The sequence below is a fragment of the Schistocerca gregaria genome, chromosome 11 (assembly GCF_023897955.1).
Source record: "Schistocerca gregaria isolate iqSchGreg1 chromosome 11, iqSchGreg1.2, whole genome shotgun sequence".
Taxonomy (NCBI): Eukaryota; Metazoa; Arthropoda; class Insecta; order Orthoptera; family Acrididae; genus Schistocerca; species Schistocerca gregaria.
Window position 1 is genome coordinate 62,998,479 of NC_064930.1, and position 21,507 is coordinate 63,019,985.

Genomic DNA, 21,507 nt, shown 5'->3' on the forward strand with positions numbered 1-21,507 from the left:
TAATTATCTGTATCGCCGTTGTTGGACTCCTGTTATGTGCGACGATTTATTTGATTTAGTCTGTGCCGCCACCTTCTAAAACATTTACTATCTTTCGTGAAACACCCTATATCTACAGATGCAAATGTCAGACATGGGAAGGCGATGGAGCGTAATGCGGTACCATGTGCGGCCCAGACGGTAACAGTTGAAAGACATGGTGATGAAGAACTAGAGAAGGAAGAGAGAGACCTGTAGCGGAGCATGAGAACTGTATAAGGAGAAAAGGACGAAATGTGCGGGACGTACGTACTGGACAAGCCACGCACTATCGGAGGAGGAGTTTTAAGTTCACGACCGCAGTCGAACAGGAAACTTATATTTTTCGGCGAATTATTTGGTGGTTGTCCGAAAATGGATTGGTCGAATTGAAAAGCCGTAACCTGTACAAAAAAAAAAATGATTGTAGTTTTTAATTTTAGTTGCATGATGTGGGTTTAGAGTCCTAACAAGATATCTATAAAATGTTTGTTTTGAAACAGTGGAAACACTATCAGTGCTATCACCAAATTCATATTGCTGATAATTGTGTATCTCGTGGTTCTTGGAGTGTGTTTAGAATCGTAGATTTAACATAAAATCCTAGCTTTAACATAAAAGACAGTAGTGAAGCAGACGTGTTAAAATGGCCAATTTTGTAGATACGTCACTGTGACTTTAAACCCCCGATGAGTAGGTATGGGAAGTAATGTGTGCTTAAGTTAAAACTAATCATGTATACATAACCTGTAAACTGGCTCATTGTTCATAATTTAGATAAAAGAATGCCACCACTGGCCATTCCGCTTCCCATTCGACACGCAAAACAACTGTGAATATGCTTCTGTACGAGCCCGCATTTCTTGCCTGCCATTTGCGAGATATACATCGTTGACAGTAAGATGATTCGGAAATTATCGCAAATGCCGGTTCTCATAACTTTCTCAATAGTGTTTCTCTAAAATCCAAACGGAGAATCTCATTTCAGGTCACGGCAAATCTCTGTAATACTCGCTTGTTGATCCAACAAACCTAACAGCATGCTTCCCAATTACTTTGATATCTTCATTTAATCCTACCCGGTGGGAATCCCAAACACTGGAGTAGTTCTCAAGAATGGATCGCGCAAGTGTTCTACACGCGGTCTCCATTGCAGATGAACTACATTTTCCTAGTATTGTCCCAATAAACCGATGTCGACCAATCACCTTCCGTTCTACCGATGTTAGATGCTCGTTCCATTTCATATCGCTTTCCAGGATACCCCTAGATATTTAATCGGCGTGACTGTGTCAAGCAGCAAGCCACTAATACTGTATTCCAACATTCCAGGAGTGTTTTTCCTACTCATGCGCAATAGTTTAGATTTTTCTACATTTAGAGCAAGAATTGTATTGCAGCTCTTCACACTAAATAGAAATTCTCTTCCTGTATCTACCTACAGTCACTCAACGACAGCACTTCCCCGTGCACTACAGTTTCAGCAGCAAACATCACAGATTGGAGATCGTGCATGTATACAAAGGACAGTCCTGTCACACTTCCCTGATGCCTCTGATGAATACTTTCCCTCCAGGACAACGTGCTGGGTTCTGTTACTTAAAGAAGTCTTCGAGCTACTCACCTGTCTGTGAACCTATTTTGCATGCTCCGACCTTCGTTAGTTGTCTGCAGTAGAGAACTGTGACGATCGCTTTCCGCCAATTAGGCATCAGGAAGAGTATGGACAGAATGACGGAGAAAGAAATGAGCGTACGGCATTGTGGGTCGGGAGTTCACCATTCGGGGGAAGTTCGGCGGCCGAAGACAAGTACTTATCGCATTCGACACCACATTGGGCGCCTTGCGCGTCGGAGATGGGGATGAAACGGTGGTGAGGACAACATAACAGCCAATCCCCGAGTGGAGAAAATCTCCTGCCCCATCCGGGAATCGAACCCGGGCCCCTTGGCGTGGCATGCCGCCCCGCTGATCACTCAGGTAAAGGGGGCGGACATAATAACGAAAAAGTTACGGGAAACGACAGGAGGACAGGACGAATGACAGGAGCGAAGTGGGTTGTTGGATTCTGGCAGGACTGGTCGAAATTGGGGTGCAAGGTGGAAGAGAAGGAAAACAGAGAAGCAAGTACACGACAGAGAGCGACGACAGAGAATGCAGGAAGAAAATATAGTCAGCAGTGAAACAGGAAACAGTTCTTCAGATCTCGGGAGAAGAGCGCGTGAGAAGAAGAGAAGTAATTAAGATGTTAGGGAAGTAAAAGAAAAAGCGCAGTCTTTGAATCTACGTCTACATACATACTCCGCAAGAAATCGTGCGGTGCTTGCGGGAGGGTACCCTTACTAGACATTACCTTTCCTGTTCCACGCGCAAATAGAGCGAAGGAAAACGATTTGTTCGCAGCTCCTGGTCGTGCGGTAGCGCTCTCCCTTCCCGCGCCCAGGTTCGATTCCCGACGGGGTCAGGGATTTTCTCTGCCTCGTGATGACTGGGTGTCGTGTGATGTCCTTAGGTTAGTTAGGTTTAAGTAGTTCTAAGTTCTAGGGGCCTGATGAGCATAGATGTTATGTCCCAAAGCGCTCAGAACCATTTGAACCATTTTGAGAACGACTGTTTGTATGCCTCCGTATGAGCTTTGATTTCTCGTATCTTATCTTCGTGGTCCTTACGCGATCTGTAAGTTGGCGGCAGTAGAATCGTTCTGTAGTCACCTTGAAATATCCATTCTCTAAATTTTCACTATAGTGTTCCTGGAAGATAACGTTGCCTTCTGTCCAGATACCCATTTGAGCTCCCGAGGCATCTCCGTAATACTATCGTGTTTGTTCGAACCTACCGGTAACAAATATAGCAGCCCGCCTTTGAATTGCTTCGATGTCTTCCTTTAATCCGACCTGGTGCTGATGCAAAACACTCGAGCAGTACTCAAGAGTAGGTAGCACCAGCGTCCTATACGCTGTCTCCTTTAGAGATGAAACACTGTTTCCCAGAATTCACCCAATAAACCGAAGCCGAACTTTCCCCTTCGCCTTCCCGACCACAATGGGCTACCCCGGGTTCCAGAGGACGCAACTAAACACAAAACTTTTTTATAGCACAATAATAACCTCGCTACATCCCAACTAGCATGGATTCCGAAAAACATCAATCACGTGAAACTCAACTCGCGCTTTCATCAAATGACATTCGAAAACCAAGGATCGAGGCAGTCAAATGGTTCAAAAGGCTCTAAGCACTACAGAACATCTGAGATCATCAGTCCCCTAGACTTAGAACTACTTAAACCTAACTAACCTAAGGACATCACATACATCCACGCTCGAGGCAGGATTCGAATCTGCGACCGTAGCAGCAGCGCGGTTCGGGACTGAAGCGCCTAGAACCACTGGTGACGGGCGGATCAAGGCAGTCAGATACATGTAATATTTAACATTTTCAACTTTTGTAGTCGTTTCGTTCGCAGTTGGCGTGCAATATTAGGTATGTTGATAATTTTTACTTTTGGACCGTCTAAGTACATTGTCCTAAAATGAAAACTAAATAACATAACTTTTGTAGTCCTGTCTTCCTCAGGTGCGTGTAATATTACGCTATATATTGGTAATTTTTACTTTTTCGTCCGTCTATCAGTTGTAGTCAGACTATTCAAAAAGTAAAAATTATCAATATGCCGTAATAAAAACTAAAGAATGTACATATTCCAGGCCACTGAAGAGGCCTTACCAAGAATAAAGGCGAAACGCTTATGGCACGAATATTGCTTTTAATTCACTTGTAAATATACGGTCCAAAAGTAAAAATTTTCAGTATACCGTAAGATGTAATATTTATCGATTTTCGAAAACGTAAGCTTATTACAGAATGTACGATCGTATAGGGTACCAGCCAAAATTTGTGACACGGCTGAAAATTTCTTGGCAGGGAGGATGCAACTTGTTATCTTGGATGAGGAATTCCCCAGGGAAGTATGTTGGAACTCTCACTGTTCACGTTGTGTGTCAATGATCTGGCAGACCATATTAACAGTACCGACTTTTTGCAGGTGATACCGTTATCTAAAATGAAATACTTCCCCGAAAAAAGCTGCACTGCGAGTGAATGTAAAACTGTGTGCTTCTTGAAACGAAAAAGCGTATCCCGCGTTTTTAGTATCAATAAGTTACGTTGTAATCGGCCGTCTCATACAAATACCCGGATGTAACGATTTTTAAGCCTCAGACAAATCACTTAGGCTTAATCGTAAGGACATTAGATGGCAGTCGTTGGTTGCAGGGAATTACCCTCAGTCTGGAAAGAAGACTGCTTACAAACCCCACGTGGGATCTGTACTATCTATATCACAAAATGGCTAAAACGGTCACCTAAATACATATTGCACGCAGATGCCAGAAGAAAAAATTCGATTCTCGTTATTTCATGTAATTACTGGCCGAATTTAAAAATTTTAAAGGGTGTCATAATCTACTCATTGAGATGTGTAACCTTATTGTGTTCATGGTTTAACACAGTGAGACGGGTATTAAAGCTTGAGGCGTGTAACGCACGGCGCGCAAATTACCCAGAGTATATTCATTCAGCGTTTGAGAATGACGGCACTGTGCAACTTCCAACAAAGTTTCTACATAATTTCCAACTTTTTCGAACTTTTTTTCCTTGACAGCTTCGCAAAATAATGAAAGAAGAAAAAAGATTATCACTTACTAAATATTCCTATTCACCCTGTGAATCTTCTTCTTCTGGCGGCATGACCTTTTAATTTATTACTTCCTTACTACTTAATTCTATTCGCAGCACATTAACAATGAATAGACCTGCAAAATTATGTCACTGGGCGACACGTACGTCAGGAGATACCAAGTGATAAACACTGAGATGAGTGAAAAATGTATTTTTTTCTTGAAACGGAGAGCAAACTGCCCAGAAGCCCAGAATTTTTCTAATCCAGTGTTTGATTGCGCCGGAGCATTGGGGACGGGTTACTGATACAAGAATAAGAAGGGATATTTAACGTGATACAAAGAACGGTAGGACAAATGTTCGCACGTTTGTTTGACCCTGGGAGAGAGCGTCGCCCTTGAAAATAGTCGGCAACAATGCCATGAGTGTCATTCAACAGAGTTTCAAGAACCGGTATTAAGTGCAGAATCTGGGGACATACAACTACCACTATCTTGTCTGTCCCATAGGGATCGCGAAGAAGAGATTAGTCAACTTAAAGCGCTCATTGAGGTGTTTACGCAATCGTTTTTCCCGTGCTCCATACGTGAACGGTAAGAAGGCCTAATAACTGACACGTGTGTTTCACAATTTATGTTACAGGCTTCTAGAGGTTGTAGATGGGTCTTAAGAGATGACGTCTTAACGTAGGAACACGTGTCCGGAAATGCAATCCAACGAGGTTCCAAAACGTGAACCTTAAGAGCACTTGTTCACTAGAGGAGATGTGTTTCACAGCAGCGAAGATGACACAGTACTACCTCCTCTGGAAGTTGCCTATCCTAGAATCATAACAACAACAGTACCAGTACATGTATTCCACTGTCAGTGGTATCAGAACTTGCGTATTACTTTAGACTTGTTCGTCTCCGGTGCAGGAACTCTTACCTCCAACTCATGTATTTGTCCTTCTCCATCATCCTTAAAAGTTTAGAGCATCATTATGGAATCACCCAGTATATACATAAATATACAGACGCCAGCGCCTATAACATTGACGCTCTGTAGCATCGTTGGATGAGATTTCTGAAGATGGATCCTATGTAAAACTTGATCTACTAACTGTAAGGCCCCTCTACAACCTACGGAAGAGTGTAACACGAATTGTGAAGCACCGTGTGTAATGAAAAGTTCACATTGCCACGGTAGGTGTAGGTCCAATTGTGCACTTCATGATGCACACACAGTGACTCGGAAAAGTACTCGTCCGACAATAACGTGTAGAATATAACAAGCACAATCGTAAAAATATAGCTAATAAAAGAACAACTACTAATTCCTTACATGAGTTTATACCTACATTTAAAAAAACGCTGCTTGGGTTCATATGTTGCTTAATTTGTAAACAAATCCACGTCGTTTAAAATCATCCCCCAGTATTCGCCTGGTAAACAACATACCAGGTCTGTAAACCACGTGGTTCACACTCCCATAAGTAACACACATATTCTCCAGACAGTTTGCACACACGCAGTCCCAGAGAGACACTGATACTCCTCCATGTTTAAGTGGGGCTGTTATATTTCTCTCTTCAAGTTCACAAGCCTTTTTTCTTCGCACTATTACTGACCCATTTGACTCAAGCAGCTCAAATCGACTCTCGATAAGTACAACTCCTTCCAGAAATCAAACCCTCTTTCTCTCGTTGTGTGTTTGTGTTTCGACCACTGTAGTCGATAGTGCCCTCTCTGTTTTCAAAAGCATTGACTGATGTTTCATGCTTATCTTTCGTTTATGGATCGAAAACATCTCGAAACTGGAAAAGAGGAGCGAGAGGGATCTGCACCAGGTTGTTTGGAAATGGAAAATCTTTTCAAAAAATCGGAAAAACTATTTGTAGACCTACCAGTGCGGTGAAGACTACAATACACAGATTTAATCCGAACAAAACGTACGAAGACCAATTGCGAAGCAGTCTACCCCCCGTTCTGAGTAGGAAAAACAACAGCTACTCAGCGAAATGAAGAAAAACCCAAAAGTAAGCTCTCGAAAGCTTGCTACAGCAGTTCAGATGCACACAGGGGGAGACTGTTTAGCACATACTGCAAGAAACGAGCTTTATGACGATGGTTTTTAAGTCAAACAGCCCGTAGCGAAGCATCCATTAGTAAAATCTACAGAAGGAGGAGGGTTGGATTTGGAGGAGAACATGAATCTGATTGGTTTGATTTCTGGAAGAACGATGTATTTACTGACGAGAATCGATTTGAGCTGTTTGAGTTAAGTGGGCGAGTAATAGTGTGGAGAAAAAATACTTGTGAATTCGAAGAGAGAAATATAACAGCCTCAGTTAAACATGGAGGAATATCAGTATCTGTCTGGGGTGCATGTGTGCAAATGGTCTGAGGGATATGTGTTTTATTGATGGAATTATGAACCACGTGGTTTACATAAACATCCTAAAACATGTGTGCAAACGGTCTGGAGGATATGTGTTTTATTGATGCGGTTATGAACCACGTCAACTACATAAACATCCTAAAAACACATACATGCGGAAGTGTGGATAAGTTGGGTCTTTTCAGGGCTAACATTATCCCACAAGGTAATGACCCAAAACATTCAGCTCCAGATGCAGGGCTGAGGCAGTGGCATTGCACTTCCCGCTGTATGTCAGCACAGACATTAATCCAATAGAAATCTTGTGTAATATACTAGGCAGAAATATGATGAATCACCAGATATCCAATAGAAATCTAATGAACGCTCTGCTAGAGAGGTGGTATAAAATTCCACATCTACATCTACATGGATACTCAGCAATTCACATTTAAGTGCAAATAATTTAATTCTGGTGAAATCCATGCCAAGGAGAATGCAAGAGATTATGAAGAGAAAAGAAGGGCCTAATAAGTTCAAAATGGTTCAAATGGCTCTGGGCACTATGGGACCTAACATCGATGGTCATCTGTCCCCTAGAACTTAGAACTACTTAAACCTAAGTAGCCTAAGGACATCACACAACACCCAGCCATCACAAGGCAGAGAAAATCCCTGACCCCGCCGGGAACCGAACGCGGGCGTGGGAAGCGAGAACGCTACCGCACGACCACGAGATGCGGGCACCTAATAAGTACTAATCATAACATTCTGTGTTCAGATTTTCATTTCAGTATGGAAGACGAACACTTAGTTTGTATCCTAAATTGCCTATCTTTAATTTAGAATGTGTAGCTATGTTTGTCTATTCTTTATTAATCAGTAAAAAGAAGAATACAATAAACAAGTCCGTCCGTGTCCCAGCTGTACTTCATTTTGACAATTGTCCACTATCTACTCATCCATAAACTAAAACTCACGTATTACACAAACACTTTATGGAGTTATTGTGGTTGCAGAGGCAGAATCGCGTTCGACACGTGAATACTCGCAAACACGTGCTAGCGATGAGCAACGTCACATCTAGCAGTGAAGAGACAGAAGATAAAGTATCTGCGACTTTTCTTTTTTGTATCGGCTGTCCAGAATGTTTTGCTTTACTTATCTCTCTGTATTGTTCAGGTAACACAGAAGCTCGGCCGTCACTAATGAGGAAGTGTTGACACTGCCTTATCGACACCGGAAACGCGCCGAGTATAGCGTTTCGGTGGGGATGCGCGCTCGGAGTCAATATCCACGCGCCGTGACAACATACGTAGTGCAGAGGAAGTGTCCCTTGTGCGAATATGACGGCGCATTCGATTCGTCAGATTGTGTGTTTGGAGCGGATGTCGCGATATGTTTGATGCCCGGGTTGGTGTAGACAGCTTTTTTCGTTTATCACCGGATGAATCCATAAGGCTGGGAGAGGCGATGTAATAAAAAATCCTAATAATAATAAAAAAAGAAAGTGGCAATCAATACTGTCGCAGATGAGTTCGTACAAATGCACAAACACGCTGAAGGGGCGCCATGCTGGTGGCAGGCAACAATGCTGCCATCTGGCGGCAGGCATTCCGAAACGGCGCTACCGCTGGTGGGCGTGCTTGCGGGCAGATGGCGCGCGCGTCGCCGCCGGCGTCCTACTTCGTGCCAGCACGTGCGACGTGCGTGGCGGAAGTGGCTTGTTTGTGGCATGGGGGGGAGGGGTGCATTCCGGGAATCGCGGAGACTGCCCTGCGCCTTGGAAGCGCGCCGACTCGTTTCTCGTTCTGCGAAGGAGCGGCTTCGAGTCCCGGTCGCGGCGCTCCGGCCGCCGCCGTGTTATTGACCGCGGCGACTCGTTTTATTCGCCACAGTGGCGGAACCGTGGCTGTCGCGCTTCCTCGTGACGTCAGCTCCAGGCGCCCTTTGTGAGTCACTTTTAATTATTTTTTGTAATTTTGCAAAAAGGAATTGTGTCTTGTCATCCTCGGCTGTGTCATATCTTTAAAGTTACTGAACATTGCTTCGCGTACAAAGTCGTGATTAACGTCACAATGTATTTACTTCGATATATATCTACATCCGTACTTCGCAGGCCTCATTTTAGTGCACGACAGAAGGTACTTCCCACAGTTCCAGTAATTACAACTTTTTCTCGTTTAGTTCCCGCGTGCAGCGCAGGAAGAACGATTACTTAAAATTACCTACAACTAGCCAACGTGCGGGTTCCGTTTAATATCCCTACAAATAATTGCACTAAGCACAGGTGTATGAATGAGTTGACCCACATCAAAAGTGAGGCAATTATATAGTTGTCAAAGGGTAAATGTTCGTTTTTTTTTCGTTTTGTGTGCGAAATTTACTTTTCTGGACGTTTTAGTCAAGTTTCCAATCTCTGCCACACTTGGAAAATTTATCTGAGTATATGTGTACACTGTTCTTCATTATTGATAAGTGCCTCATCTGAGAAAATAGTGAAATTACTGTCAATATTGTGTACAAAGTCATTAACATACAATACGAACAGCCAACAGTCCAACAAACTTCCCTGGGGCACACGCGAAATTACTTCTCCGTCGGACGACGACGGTTCATCGGAGGTAATATTCTTCATGCTGAATGCCAATAAATACTCAAGCCAATCCCAAACTATTTTACCTTAGACAGTAAGCGTAAATTAATTAGCACCTGGCGTTTCAAGGCTGCGACTTGCGAGAAGTATTGTCTTCCAGGTATCTTCCACAACACTATGCTCTCTCGGCGATAGAAAAATACTTTTAAACTTTTAAGGATACTGTACAAACTGAAATCCACGTATGTAACAGATCTATATAGAGTCTTTAAGCATAAAAAATCAGTTCTTAATATTTATTAGCGCTGAAATACTGTTACTGTTTTTGAAATGGGTGGGAATTTCTAATCCGGAAACAGCTTCAAACGTATAGCTGTAAATTATTTAACTTATATTTTTTCCGTCGATTATCAAAATACTTCGCTTGGCAGCACAACTTTCCAAAGTTGTGTGTCTCATTGCGTGTACTCTCTAAAAATGCGAAAAAAGCCGTCTCCTTTTTCAAATGAATCAGTATTCAAGCATGAAGTTAAATGTCTATATCTGCTTTAAAAAAATCAAGTAAAAATTCTGAATTTATCATAGACACGGTATCTATTGTGAGTCGAAAGACGAAGACAAATTTGTTTTTACCAACTTTTAATTATGGCCGGAGTTAGATTTTTTGCTGATGTAGAAGACCTTTGTGGATACTCTACGCAAATTTTGTTGCAAATTGATTTCGAAGTAAAGAAGATAAGCTATGCCATCATGTCTGATGTTGTCGCTGTTCTGCGCGGACATCGAACTTTTTGTTTCATTTTATGTGTACTTGGGGGGGGGGGGGGGGGGGGAGGAGCAAGAAAAGTTTGTTAAAGGTCTGAAATTATGTGTAAAGTTTGTTGCAAGTCGCTAAGTACTGTGAGTCTCAATATTTGATGAATATAGTGTGGATTTTTTTGCGCGACGTAAGTTACACTTTATCGACGATATATACACGCTTTCTAACTGCAGTACTTGCTTTATTGTGTCAAGCTTTTGACATAAGATTATACGTATTAATGAGTAGACCACGATAGTATTTTAAAATAACTTAAATTCAGTCAATAATTATGTGAAATGCTGAAAGTCAAATTGTTGTCCCTGCAAACTGCAGCTGGAGCTGTGTGCCGTTTAGCAATACTTGAGGTGATACCTCTGTAACTGAATTAGTTTCAGTCTTCATTCGCTGCAGCAACAGGTTGAGTTTTGCTACCTGCTACTCTGTGTCTCCACGGTCAAACGGGGCAATGACAGCCTACTGGTTACCCTGTGTGTACATGGTCAAACGGGGCAGTGCGCGCAGCCTGCATCCGTTGTTTGCAAGATGTCGTGTATGGCAACAGCAAGCTATGTTGCACACGAGCGGTTTTTCCACAACTCGTGGTCAGTAACTGTGAGAAGATTGTTTTCTTCTGGGAACGTCATAAAGTTGGAGCTTAGAATATGCTGGAATTCTGAGACCGTAATGTTGCGGAATCCAACAAGGAAGGCCATTTACCACTGGCACAACGCGTCGTGCATCCTGTGAACTCGAAACGCCCCCTAGGACAGTGTGGAAAGTCGTGGGACAGAAGCTGTCTGTGGAACCATTCAAATTGGAGGTAGTGCAGAAGTGTGGATCGGCCGTGCTACAAGGGGACAGCTGTTTCATGAAATGGCCTCTCCGGTCATCAGATCTCACTCCGTGTGACTTTTGCTGTGGGGACACATTAAAGATCTGGTGTTCGTATCGCCTCTACCAGGTCATGTAGCAGAGCTCCAGGAGAGAATACGGAAGCGACTGCCACAGTCGACGATGCCATACTGGGACGGGTATGGCAAGAATTCGATTACCGTATTGACGTCTGCCAGGTCACTCACGGTACGCATATCAAATGTTTGTGCAATAAATAATTGAAAGTGTTCCCATACTTTATGTACACCCTGCATTTCGTCTTGCGTATGTTACAATAAGAACATCGGCTCTGTAGCTCAATTGCCAACGTCGTCGCCTTCGGTGCGGAAGGACCAGGGTTCTATTCTAGGTACCTCCACGGATTTTTCTGAGGTGTGGATGTGTCGAAGGGTGTCCACCTAGTCTCGTGAGGCCACATGAGGAGCTGAGCCACGTACTGGCAGTAACGGCTGGAGGAATTGGCCACATGCTGATCACGTGTCCCACAGTCAAACATAATTCCCGGTACAGCCTTGTAGGTCTAAGGATGGCCGTGATGTGCCGTTGTTTCATCACAGTGCCCATTCTGTTACGAAGTCTTCGAGCCACTCACATACCTGTGAACCTGTTCCTTATGGATCACTGGGAAATCCAGAAGTATGGAAACTGCTTGTTGCCTATCATCCACAGTTCGCAGTACAGGGTGTTACAAAATGAATATACGTGTTTCAAGGCTATGTGCCATTTATTATATTCAACTTATTATTAACAATACATCAGATGAAAGAGCAATCCAAACAGTTTTGTTTGTATACCTGTATGCAGAGTGAAGACTATGGAACGACCAAGAGTGACTGAGGAACATATTGAGTGAGTGAGTCTTCCGCGCGTGGCCTCAAGAAATCAGTCGTGAATTAGCAGTTCCAGTTCTATTGTGTGGAGACTTTCAAGAAGACGCTTACAACTACATCCTTATTGTTTACAGCTGCTACAAGTTCTGACTCTGGTTTACACGCCAATTTTGCAAACGAAATGTTGCTGTATGACGACGAAGATTTTCTGCGTAGCGTCGTCTTCAGTGATGAATCGACATATCAGCTAATTGGAAATGTGAACACACATAATGTGCACATCTGAGGGTCAGTAAATCTAAACTAGCTGGTACATTCGCAACAGACACCCCTAAAATGGATTTTTTTTGTGTCATATACCGGCGGGAAGTTAACCGAGGTTTCTTTTTCAGTGAAGCAACTGTAAGCGGTGATGCGATAGAACTATGGGACTTTCTCTGCTGGAAGAAGCTGAACCACAGAACTCCATTTGTCAGCAAGATGGTGCACCGCCTCACTGGCGTAACTGGGTTAGACGCTCTACTCGACCGCTGGATGGCGCAAGGGGCCGTATGTCAAGAGCTTCATGACTTCCACGTTCACATACTCTCTGGCACCATGCAACTTTTATCTTTGGGTATTTATAAAGAATCGCGTGTCTGTGCCTCCGCTACAAACTGAACTACCCGACTTTAGAAACAGGCGTTGCCGCAAAAATTACCCCATACACACTGATCGAAGTTTGAGAAGAACTCGCCTATCGAGTGGATGTGTGGCGGATGTTGCTCACATTGAACACTCGTAGGAAAATTGTTTGAGTTGCTCTTTAATTTGATGTATTATTTGTAATTGTAGCCAGACGGAGTGGCAGAGCGGAGGCGCTTCAGTTTGGAACAGCGCGACCGCTATGGTCGCAGGTTCGAATCCTGCCTCGGGCATGGATGTGTGTGATGTCCTTAGGTTAGTTAGGTTTAAGTAGTTCTTAGTTCTAGGGGACTGATGACCTCAGATGTAAGTCCCATAGTGCTCAGAGCCATTTGAACCATTTTTTGTAATTATAAGTTGAAAGTAACAAATGCAACAAAGTCTTAAAAGTCGTATATTCATTTTGAAACACCCTGTATATCATGCGAGAAAGGGGAAAGCCGAGTTTCGCACGAGCAATGCTTTCTAAAATCATTCTGATTCATGGACATAAGCTTCTCAATCTTAAGTAAATTTATTGTATTCGAAGTGAGAATACGCTCTAGAATTCTGGAGCAAACCAAAGTTTGGAATATTAATCTGTAATTTTGCGAGTCCGTTCCTTCACCTTTCGAATCAGCTGAACTTTTTTTTCCAGTCCGTTGGGACTTCGCATTCGTAATGAATGCAAGCTAGGTAAGAGGCCAATGCCGTAGAGAACTCTTTGTAAAACCGAATTGAAATTCTATAAGGACGTGGTGACCTGTTTGATTTCAAATCTTTGCTAGGGTTGCTTCTTACTATGTCGTCCGTACAGGCGTCGATCAAATGGTGAAATGACGCGATGTTTGTACGATTTTTGTGCGTGAACTATTTCTTGAACGCGAAATTTAAAACTTGAGCTTTCGTTTTGCTATCTTCAACTGCCGCAACAGACTGGTCAGCAAGGAACTGGATGGAAGCATTGGACCCACTTACGAATTTCACGTAAGATTAGAATTGAAACTTCCTGGCAGGTTAAAACTGTGTGCCGACCCGAGACTCGAACTCGGGACATTTTGGGACATTTGCTTTTTGCGGGCAAGTGCTCTACCAACTGAGCTACCCAAGCACGACTCACGCCGCGTCCTTACAGCTTTACTTGTGCCAGTACTTCGTCTCCTACCTTCCAAACTTTACAGAAGCTCTGTGAGCTGTGAGGACGGGGCGTGAGTCGTGCTTGGGTAGCTCAGTTCGAGTCTCGCTCCGGCACACAGTTTTAATCTGCCTGGAAGTTTCATATCAGCGCACACTCCGCTGCAGAGTGAAAATATCATTTCGGGAATATTAGAATTTTCTAGGGTTCTCTGCCAGATTTTTTGCTAAGGTATTACAATGCTTCGCACATGGATCTTTTCAGAGACGCACGAATCTTTACTAACCTTCGCTTGTCGTCATAATGTGCATTGCGTGTTCTCGGTTGGCGGCGCAAATGTGGTGGGGCTGTTACGAGCTTGGCGCACAATATGGCGATCCTGCCTTTTGGCGGTCAACCGTGGTCAACTGCACCACAGATCCGGATATCGCTCGATTCGACCACATGGCCAAATGGATACACACAGCGAGCTCCTTTTCAATGACGCTGATAACGCTGTCTCATGCGAGTACGTGGCGTTTCCGAGTCTTTCACAGATATCATTCAACATCTGACGATATTCAAGCCTCTACCAGTCCCGCTAACATGCTCTCTGGTGGCCGTTCAACCTAATCACGTCCATACCCGCCGATTTCATGCACGAACTTACATTGACAGCCACCTGTTTAGTACGGATGCTTTGCATTTTTTGTCAGGCAGTGTATATGTTGTTAACGCCGACGTCCTCTCTTGTGCTATCTGTACGACACTAACGGTTAGCAACTAGAAAAAGCAGTAAGAGAATGGCCTTTGTTCTCCATAACTAGGAGGGATGTGCGTGGCGTGCGGCAAAGCTTGCAGGGATGCGAAGCGCCTGTTCTCAGAAGCCTTGGCACACGACGCGTCTTTGTGCTGCGTCCCAGCTGTCTGTTAGGACAAGTGAAAGAGAGCCTCCCAAAACATGCTAACACTACGGCGCATAACATTCGCCATATTTTCCTCGCTCAATTGCGCCACATCTCTAATGCCACAGTTTCCGATTCCTCATCGAACTGCAACTTCCCTAACTGTTCCAGAATGAATCTTCCTCTTTACAGCGGAGCGTGCACTGCTTTTTGGCAGGTTTGCGACACCCGGTATCCACACATCGGTCACGCAATCGCGCCTAATTTCGCGCCAGAGGTTTGTCGTCGTATGACTGGTGTCGAAGATGTGTTTCATGTGGTGCAGATCAGGCGAGATGTCAGCGCGAGTTGACTGTCATGCTCCCTAAACCACTGTAGCACGATTCTGCCCTTGTGAGATGGAGAGTTGTCCTGCTGGAAAATGCCATCGCATAAGGCGTAAGGCGTGAAGGATTGCAGGTGGTCCGCTGTAATTTAACAGCTGCCATAGGGCCTTTGATTACTGCCATAGGTCTCATAGATGTCCAGTAATATTGTATTCCAAACTTAAAGGACAATTTTTCCTCCTATGTGCGTTAACTTACAGTTTCCACATTTAGAGCAATCTGCCATTCATCACATCAAACAGAAAATCTATCACCCAACGGCGACTCTTCCTGTACACCACAGCCTCAACAGCAAGCTGTTGCAGACTGCGTTCCACCCCATCCATTAAATCGTTTATTTCTACGGAGAACAATAGCCGACTATCACACTCTTGTCTCCGGTGAACACTCGCCGTGGAGGACGATGTACTGACACGGCGGTCGGTCGGTATTCATGACCCGCCACGACCTGTGGACGGAGATTGGCACGTATGATAAAGCAAGAACCACAATTCAGCCAATACCAATAGACACAACACGTAAAGTAAAATTTTTATGAGAAGTATGTCAAGTTTTCGATGTCCGAACAGGTGTTAGACAACGAAATTGACATATCCTCCATTTTGTTCAGTTGTGTTGCCGCAAAATGTGATCCGAATGGAAAGAATTCAGAGAGAATGGAGTGAATGACCATGTGCATCTGGGCTGTAAAACAATAATGTTAGAACTCAATGCGTGCATTATTGCCCCGAAACGTAGGAATGGCAACGAGAAAAATCAGCGCATTGAAAAGAAATATGGAAATAATGGGCCTTCAAGTATCTTACGCAGAAATAGAATGCATGACCAATATAAAAGATGCTCAAAATATCATGAATGCAATTTATGGAAAAAAGTCAATAGACTTGAATATTTCGGTGAGGTAATACAGAAGAAATGGCTCTGAGCACTATGGGACTTAACATCTATGGTCATCAGTCCCCTAGAACTTAGAACTACTTAAACCTAACTAACCTAAGAACATCACACAACACCCAGTCATCACGAGGCAGAGAAAATCCCTGACCACGCCGGGAATCGAACCAGGGCGCGGGAAGCGAGAACGCTACCGCACGACCACGAGCTGCGGGCAATACAGAAGAAAGGGCGTAAAGGGCAGACAAATAATCTTAGAGCAAGGAAGATAGAAATGGCATTCCAGTTGACTAAAGATGTATACAGGTAGAGATACATCTCTTCTCGAATATAAAAGTTACGGCGCTGTAACGAAACGACTGTATGCAGTCGAATCCCCGGATTTGACCAATATGTGACAAATATGAGGGCGTGCTGTAAAGTAATACTTCCGAATTTTTTATTCTGTTCTCAATATCGTTTGACGTATTACGTGTCGTGCATGTTACTTTGCCGCATGGCTGACGCAAGTTGGAATCCTCTGTCGCTAGAGGGCTCCGAATTGTAGCTTGTAACTTTGTCAGAAACAACGTCTCGTAATGGAGTTTCTAACCGCAGACGAGCTCGTCCTTCAGCACGACAATGCCAGAACGCACGCGAGTGCTGCAGCATCTGAACAACCCGGATACTAACGTTGACTGTCATCGATCGTCTTCCTTACAGACCGGACTTGGCCCCATCCGATTTTTGTCTGTTTCCCAAACGTGGAGAGTACCTTCGATCTTCGACGACTTCGCTTTGGTAGTGATGAAGCAGTGCAGGCAGCGGTGAGATCGTGCTTCCGCCCACAAAGGGAAACATCCTACAGTGACGGTATCAAGAAACTGGTCTCTCGTTGGGTGAAATGTGTTCGTCGCCAGGGTGTCTTTTGTTGAGAAATAAATACAGAATGTAGACATGAAGAACAAAGATGCAGAATGTTAATAAAGTTTGTTTTCTTTAAAAAGCTTTAAGAGTTTTCGCATATGAAATTCAGAGGTGTTACTTTTCAGTACGCCATCGTATAGTAATAATTACAATTATTAAATAATAATTTGGTTTGTTAATTTCATTCATCATATTAGATGATTCAGGAAAGACTGCAATTGTGTCATTCAAATGTTTCTCCTGCATGTGATAACTAACAACTTTCATAATTGTGTACATTTCGTCATTATAAAAAAGAAGTAATCCATAATTTAGTAGACAATATTGGTAAAAAATATATTTTATAATTTACAACCTTACATAATGTAATCCTATAACGTTGTAACAACTTTGAAAGTGAAAGGCAAAGGTCCCGAGTTCGAGTCTCGGTCCGGCACACAGTTTTAATCTGCCACGAAGTTTCACATCAGAGCACACTCCGCTGCAGTTTGAAAATCTCATTCTGGAAACATACCCCAGGCTGTGGCTAAGCCATGTCTCCGCAGTATCCTTTCTTTCAGAAGTGCTAGTTCTGCAAGGTTCGCAGGAGAGCTTCTGTAAAGTTTGGAAGGCAGGAGACGAGATACTGGCAGAAGTAAAGCTGTGAGGACGGGGCCGTGAGTCGTGCTTCGTTAGCTCAGTTGGTAGAGCATTTGCCCGCGAAAGGTAAAGGTCCCGAATTCGAGTCTCGGTCGGGCATACAGTTTTAATCTGCCAGGAAGTTTCATATCAGTGCACACTCCGCTGCAGAGAGAAAATCTCATTCTGGAAACTTTGGAAGTGTACAAATTCTTTGTGACGCCACAGTGTCGTAATGTCTTTATAGCATGTTTTGTGAACGAAGAGTGTATGTCACGATTTGCGTGTATGTGATACTCTGTATAATGGAGAAGGCACAGTATATGTAAGTAATCAAACAATAATACCATTTCTAACATAACCGTTTAAAAACACTCAATTACTCATTTTGTCCGATTTTTCGATTGCAGTCTAACTTCAAAAAGACGCAAACGAGCAGAAAATCATACATGCAGACATCATGAAACATATTCATGTAAACAAATACACTTGAACATAAGCTTTAAATTCTCGAAATGCTTTGTGCTAAGCAGCAGAAAATAAGTATCTGATGCAGTTTCCATTATTTAAATCATGAATTTTTTATGGGTCAACGGCCTGGTTGAAAACTCTCAATTGAATTCCGCTATGGTGACCCGCCTGCGTCTAACCTTATCCAGAAATCCTACCGCGAATAGGAGACGTCTTTTCAGTGGTGTATTCGCGAATATTACATAATCTGCAACGATATAAAGGAAACGCATTGCATGTTTACTACGTCGTATTATGTCCGTCTTTCGGAGCGGTGGCGGGACTTCGTGCCCACCCTGTTTTTGTCGGACATGACCTAGTGCGCGCATACAGCCTCAGGAACGCCGAGCAAAGAGACGAACTCGCACGCATTCACCTTGTGGGTGTCTGTGTCCGTCCCAGGCTCACAGATGGGCATCGCCATTTGCTGAAGCGTTGGTCAGTGTACGCCGGCAGACGTAAAATACACCACGCCGCATTCCTCGCCCGGGAATTTTGCCAGCTGTTGGTGTGTGAGAATACGAGCGCGCCGTGACGTCTGGGAGCTGTGGTGGGGGTAGCGCCGAGGTGGCGAGGTGGGGGCACACTTTTCGCGCGCGTCCAGGTCGAGTGTTGTGGCCGGGGGGGGGGGGGGGGGGGAGACTGTCTCGCGAAAAAATCAATACGGTGGGACACGGCGTGTCGTACGCTCGGCCGTTTCACCTACCAACACGCGGAGCAGCACACTGCAAGGCGGACTGATATTGTTGTTTTTCGTTTGCGCCCGCTCGCGTACCGGGCGTTGGAAAAATGCCTCTGTACGCGTCTTAACATCTCCTCTCTTCATTCTCGTAGTGTCTACACAATGCGGGACGTGTGCTCAAAAGTAAAGGAAATTTTTCTTTTGGAGGAAAAATTAATATTCTCATGGCGTCCACACATCAGGGGTAAAGGTGGATAAATGCGCGCCCCACTCTGTTTTTTTATATAACACCTTTTATTTTTGGTACAATCACCTGAAATTAACATAAAACATTTCTCTAGTATATCCTGCAATAGTTACGACATGTTTTGGTCCAACTTTTTAATATTTAAAACAAAATTTTATTTTTTTCCTGATACTCTGCATTTTGTTGCGTCAAGAATTTGTGATGGTAGTATGGGCTCCAAGGTAGTTTGAAATAAAATCATCATCATCATTATTTAAGACTGATTTTGCCTTTCAGCGTTCAGTCTGGAGCATAGCCCCCCTTATAAAATTCCTCCATGATCCCCTATTCAGTGCTATCATTGGTGCCTCTTCTGATGTTAAACCTGTTACTTCAAAATCATTCTTAACTGAATCCAGGTACCTTCTCCTTGGTCTGCACCGACTCCTCCTACCCTCTACTGCTGAACCCATGAGTCTCTTGGGTAACCTTGCTTCCCCCATGCATGTAACATGACCACACCATCTAAGCCTGTTCGCCCTGACTGCTACATCTATAGAGTTCATTCCCAGTTTTTCTTTGAATTCCTCATTGTGGACACCCTCCTGCCATTGTTCCCATCTACTAGTACCTGCAATCATCCTAGCTACTTTCATATCCGTAACCTCAATCTTGTTGATAAGGTAACCTGAATCCACCCACTTTCGTTCCCATACAACAAAGTTGGTCGAAAGATTGAACGGTGCACAGATAGCTTAGTCTTGGTACTGACTTCCTTCTTGCAGAAGAGAGTAGATCGTAGCTGAGCGCTCACTGCATCAGCTTTGCTACTACTCGCTTCCAGATGTTTCACTATGTTGCCATCCTGTGAGAATATGCATCCTAAGTACTTGAAACCGTCCACCTGTTCTAACTTTGTTCCTCCTATTTGGCACTCAATCCGTTTATATTTCTTTCCCACTGACATTACTTTCGTTTTGGAGTTGCTAATCTTCATACCTTAGTCTTTACATTTCTGATCTAGCTCTGAAATATTACTTTGCGAACTTTCAATCGAATCTGCCATCAGAACTACGTCATCCACATATGCAAGACTGCTTGTTTTGTGTTCACATATCTTATTCTCACCCAGCCAGTCTATTGTTTTCAACATATGATCCATAAATAATATTAACAACAGTGGAGACAGATTACAGCCTTGTCTTACCCCTGAAACTACTCTGAACCATGAACTCAATTTACCGTCAACTCTAACTGCTGCCTGACTATCGATGTAAAGACCTTTAGATGCTTGCAAAAGTTTGCCTCCTATTCCATAATCTCGTAGAACAGACAATAACTTCCTCCTAGGAACCCGGTCATATGCCTTTTCTAGATCTATAAAGCATAGATACAATTCCCTGTTCCACTCATAACACTTCTCCATTATTTGCCGTAAACTAAAGATCTGGTCCTGACAACCTCTAAGAGGCCTAAACCCACACTGATTTTCATCCAATTGGTCCTCAACTAATACTCGCACTTTCTTTTCAACAATGCCTGAGAAGATTTTGCCCACAACGCTGATTAATGAGATACCTCTGTAGTTGTTACAATCTTTTCTGTTTCCATGTTTAGAAATAAAAAGAAACAAAAATTTGAAAAAATCATTTTATTAAATTTTTCTGTATAATGAGAGAAAGATTCACTCTGAACATTGTTAATTAGTCTACTGGTGGGACGATTTTCACAGCCTACGCCTAGCCTATTTACAATAGTCACACACATAAGCATCTGTTTCGCATCCAGCCCTCATCACACAGGCTATACACTGGACCCAAAGTTCACCTTTTGTGTCCTTTGAAAAAATTCATTCACAAAATAGACATACAGCGTGGTCAACATCAGGGACAGAAACACCAACTTTTTATTTCTTGTGCCAAGCTGGTAGGACATGAGCCTGACGTCGTTTCTGGTAAGGCCGTTGAATTTGGATTCCACAATGAGAAGATATTTAACCAGTTCGTCCTCAAGTTCCTGTAGTAAAACCTGTGGAAAGCCTTTGGAGCGTAGAACGAGGGGCAGAGTACACTTTAACAGCTTTTTTCAACCCCATTTTTTTTCTCTTTAATAGCTTCAACAGCATTTGCCATATTTGCTTTGTTCCACGATTGCCGTTTCGATTTTTTTGGGGTACAAGACGTGTTCGAGGCATCTGAAACATAAAGAGTAGCAATATTTGTAAATGGTCCCATAAAATCTGATTGATTTTACGGGGCCCATAATACCAGCAGCAAAAGGGGCCCATATATCCACACTCGCCATCTTGGGGAAAACGATTTTGCCTACGGTTAGTTTGGTTCGCAACCGACGTTAATTAACGTAAAACGGTATCCCAACAGCAAGCCAAATACGTACCTTACCTTAGTTTTACTAATAACATGTTTTA

At 43.4% G+C, this 21,507-nt stretch overlaps 1 protein-coding gene across 1 annotated transcript in view; it reads left to right on the forward strand.

The window, feature by feature from the left end:
* Positions 1–21,507, forward strand: part of LOC126295504 (insulin-like growth factor 2 mRNA-binding protein 1) — a 717,023-nt gene that overhangs the window by 544,080 nt on the left and 151,436 nt on the right.